This window comes from Megascapheus bottae, chromosome 2, assembly GCF_031878675.1.
Source record: "Megascapheus bottae isolate mThoBot1 chromosome 2, mThoBot2.hap1, whole genome shotgun sequence".
In the NCBI taxonomy this organism is placed as follows: domain Eukaryota; kingdom Metazoa; phylum Chordata; class Mammalia; order Rodentia; family Geomyidae; genus Megascapheus; species Megascapheus bottae.
The window spans coordinates 9,053,403-9,057,874 of record NC_143510.1 but is presented as its reverse complement, the minus strand read 5'-3'; the positions used below and the strand labels follow the sequence as shown (position 1 = coordinate 9,057,874).

General features: G+C 40.7%; 1 pseudogene; it reads right to left on the bottom strand.

Annotated features, from left to right (window-relative positions):
- Nucleotides 1-2,385: 2,385 nt before the first annotated feature.
- On the bottom strand, nucleotides 2,386-4,076 carry LOC150066372 (cytoplasmic dynein 1 light intermediate chain 1 pseudogene; annotated as a pseudogene).
- Between the last annotated feature and the right edge of the window lie 396 nt (nucleotides 4,077-4,472).

Genomic DNA, 4,472 nt, shown 5'->3' with positions numbered 1-4,472 from the left:
CCACTGTAAGTTAGGACTATACTCCAGAAAAACCTGCCTGAAATCTATGTATATGCTCCTCTGCAGTCTCAATTTCCACAGGGATAAATAGCAATAAGCTCATCCCACAAAGTCATGATACATGAGCTGAATACTAAAGACATTTACCTCCTTTTCCAAATAGCTCTAGATGCATCTTAAAAAGTGTTTGTTATCTGTAATCTAACCTCTACCTTAAAATATGATGAGGAGGAAGAATAAGAGGAGGAGGAGGAAGAATAGGATGTTGTTACTGGGGAGATTATGTGACTATCATAATGAATTCAAAGAATTGGGAAGCCATAGCAATTGCCCATCCCTTCTATGATATAGAAGAGAAGGGTACAGGGCCAGGAGTTTGGCCTAGTGAAAGAATGCTTGCCTAGCATGCATGAAGACCAGGGTTTGATTCCTCCACACCACATGCATAGAAAAAGCTGGAAGTGGTGCCATGCCTCAAATGGTAGAGCTCTAGCTTTATGAAAGGAAAGTCCAAGGATAGTGCTCAGGCCCTGAGTTTAAGCCCCAGGACTGGCAAAAGAAAGAAAATAAATAAGAGAAGGCTACAGGCATGCGAGCAACAATATAGAATGGGTACTAACCAGAAAAAGATCAACAGGTCAAGGACTCTATTCTTTATTCTGACTAAATCCTTGGTATTTTCAATTCTGCTTTATCTAGTAGTCTGTAAGGAGATGAACTTTACTTTTCCCTGAGAAAAATTGTTAAGAACATTACATTGCCTCTGGGTTAAAAAAAAAGAAAGAAGAAAAGAAACCAACTATGAAAACAAATTACGTAATGCTATTCCTGAAAGAGACAGAGAAAAAAAAATATATGTACACACACACACACACACACACACACACACACACACACACACAGACACATATTGTTTTTGCTTTGACTGTCCTGACTTTAACTTAAGGCCTAAGCACTGCCCTTGGGCTTTCTCAAGGTTAGAGCTTTACCACTTGAGCCACAGCACCACTTCTGGCTTTTTCTTTTTTTCTTTTCTTTTTTTTTGCCAGTCTTAGGGCTTGTATTCAGGGCCTGAGCACTGTCCTTGGGCTTTCCTCAAGGCTAGTTCTCTACCACTGGAACCACAACACCACTTCTGCACTTCTGGCTTTTCTATATATGTCGTACCAAGGAATCGAAACCCAGGTCTTTGGTGCATGCTAGGCAAGCACTCTACCACTAGGCAAAACTCCCAGCTCCACAAGTACATTTTTAAACACACATTTTCAGAAGAAAATGTAATGATATTATCATTTCTTGAAAGGCAGTAAAAATGTATGTATATATATGGGCTGGGAGTTTGGCCTAGTGGCTAAAGTGCTTGCCTAGCATACATGAAGACCCGGGTTCGATTCCTCGGTACCACATACATAGAAAAAAGCCAAAAGTGGTGCTGAGGCTCAAGTGGCAGAGCTCTATCCTTGAGAAAGTCCAAGGACAGTGCTCAGGCCCTGAGCTCAAGCCCAGGACTGGCAAAGAAAAAGTATGTATATATGTATGCAATGTATAAATACATATGTATCTATTATGTATGTATATATATATGTGGCACCTTATTATATTTTTTTTTCAAAGGCAGATGCCCCATTGTAAAAAAAAATTAGGGATTTCTAGTCTGTAGAGGTTAGGGAATTTGTCTTACAGTTAGGGAAAAAAATCACATAATTTCATCATTTTTCTTTTTTTTTGCAGAGAATAAATACTTTATTAACTGATTACAGTTGAAAGTCACAAACAAAAAAAGGAGTATATTAAGGCAGAGCCATATATATAGATATATATGTATAGACAAATCCAAAGACTGTTATCTCTTTACATTTTTATAACCTCTGCATTTTTCTTTTACACATTTAGGCAGTGTGCTTTCTTTCCTTCGAAGTTAAAGAAATGTTTTGGCCAATAAACCTAAATCATATTTTGATGATTTCTGATTAGAGACAATGACTAGTTTGCCACACACTATCTGATAAGTTTCCTCAGTATTTCCCGATGTACATTTATGTTGGTGTGCAAAATCTGACAATTGATCACTTTTTCTTTTTCAGCAAAAGACACAATTATTTTTTAAAAATGATTTTAATAGTCTTAACTAAAACAAGTTTGGACTTCCAAGTCAGTCAAATGCCCAAACTATATATTTTCTGCCCTTCCCAAGCCCCTGTGTATGGTTTATATAACCTTTAGAATATGATCACATGGTTCTATTTTAGGTCTATAAATTCGGACATTTTCAAAATCCCAAATTATTTCCTTATGCAAAATGGCAATGCAAATAATAATTCCACATAATGCAGAATAAGATTTCTTTGTATAGCTCCTTTTACAAAAATGGGTAGCCACAAAAAAAAAGAGAGACATAAACTTAATTGTCTGTAAAGCACTCCAGCTCCCTAATTCCACCTTTAAAGAAAAGGCAGAGGCAAGTTTACATTATCCCAGAAAACTGAGTACATGGCTTTATTTGGTATCTTCAAGAAGCTTCTCCTTCTGTAGGAGATGTGGGTGATGTGGGAGAAACTGGAACTGGTTTCCATGTAATTCTGTCTAGTTCCGCGTGAACGTCTGATAAGACAGGCTTCTGACCTGACTTTTTGGCAGATGGTGGAAGAGCGCTGCTTCCACCTCCAGCCTCAGGACTTCCACCACCAACACCAGGGCCCCCAGGAGAGCCAGTCTTTTTACTCAGCAGGCTATTGAAGAAGTTCGCCAGGACACCCTCGCTGGTAGCTCCAGCTTTCATATTTGGATCAATTTTTTTTGAGCCAGCAGGGATAGGTGACACACTGGCAACATTGGATGACACAGATCTGTTTGGTGTCCGAGGGGAGCCTCCAGGGACTCTTGGTGATGCATCCACAGGCCTTCCAGCTGTAGTTGGTGGCTGCTTTGCTAAAAGAGACTGTAACTTCATAAGAAACACTTGGTCATCTTCTGCCATGATTTCTTTCTCATGTACAAACTTTCGGACAGGTGGTTTAGTTACGATGTCTTCAAAATTATCTTCTACTTTCAGTGTTTGAAAATTCTCATGTAATATTCCTATTTTCTTATCATTATCCCACCCTGCTGGAATAAATACTGCATCCTTTTCCACAACAACAGCAGGAATCTTATAGGGAAATCCATAGAGTTTTTGAACAATGTATTTATACACTAAGTCTATATTTTTGTTTTCTTTTACTGAAGTGTAAATAAGTGCTGTGCCATATTGTACACAAAACTTCCGGATGTGTGACTGGATAAAATCAAAATGTTCATCTCTGTAGTCATGTTCTTTCTCCAATATACTAATGGCATCACACTTGGTGCAAACGACTAGCACCGGAATGCCCAGGTTATGTGTAAGTGTGTCCGCACCCAGAGGTAAAACGATGCTGTCATCTCTGTCTTCCTGTGCTGCAGTGTTTCTTCTCTGAGGAGAAGCTGGAAAGTCTTCTCCTGGTTCTGTGTATTCCTGAAAGTCTCTAATCAACTTTTGTTCCATTTCTTTCATCTCTTCAGGAGGAATTTTCAACTTATCAACGTGCTCTCTCACAACACGTGCCCATTTCTGTAAAGAATCCAAAGCAGTCCACGGCGTTGACACATCGACGACCAGCATAACCAGAGTGTCCTTTAGAGAAATGGCATCCAGTGGACATGTAAGGAGCACTTTGTGATACAGGTCTCCATCTAAGATCCACACATGACATCTTGTTTGATCGTCCCTACCTTCATCGTGCACATGTCAGTACAAATATTCCAATCCTCCTCCTTTCTTGTATTCTTCTAGTCCCTGAATTTTTCTTATTAAGCTTGGTTTTCCAGCTCCATCTTCACCCAGCAGAAGCACGTTCTTTCCCGCCGGGAGCTTGGAGCACGAGCACGTGCAGACCTCGCTGAGGATGCAGGACCAAAGGTTCTGCTGGTCCTCGTCGTCGCCCCCTGGGGCACCGCCACTGCCCGACGCCAGCTCGTGGGTCAGGGGGCCGCCAGAGTAAGCCGAACCCGGTCCCGGTGGAGAGGAACCAAGGAGCCTACCGCCCCACAGCCGCCATCTCGGTGGGAATCACACCACCCCCAGCCGGACTGAATGAGCATGGCTGAGGCACCGCGGCGGCGGGACCCGGATATGGTCATTCAGCTCACGGAGTCTTCATCATTTTCCTTTTAAGTAAAAAGTTTTTCCTGAGAATTAAATTGTACGAACAATCTGTTCTGAGTTCGGCTACAATAAGCCTCATAAATATTCAATTCTGCATGTAAATCTAGTGTTTGGTGTTTAGTTTTGTGAGTACATTTCTGTTCAGAAAAAGGAAATATTTGTGGTCAAGAAGAACTGTCTGGTTTTGCTGCTTTGACAAAGATTCTGGATACTGAATAGAGCATATCAAAGAATCATGAAATAAGGCTTGCAATTTCATAAAATCGAGGGAGAGAACTGTCAGGGAACT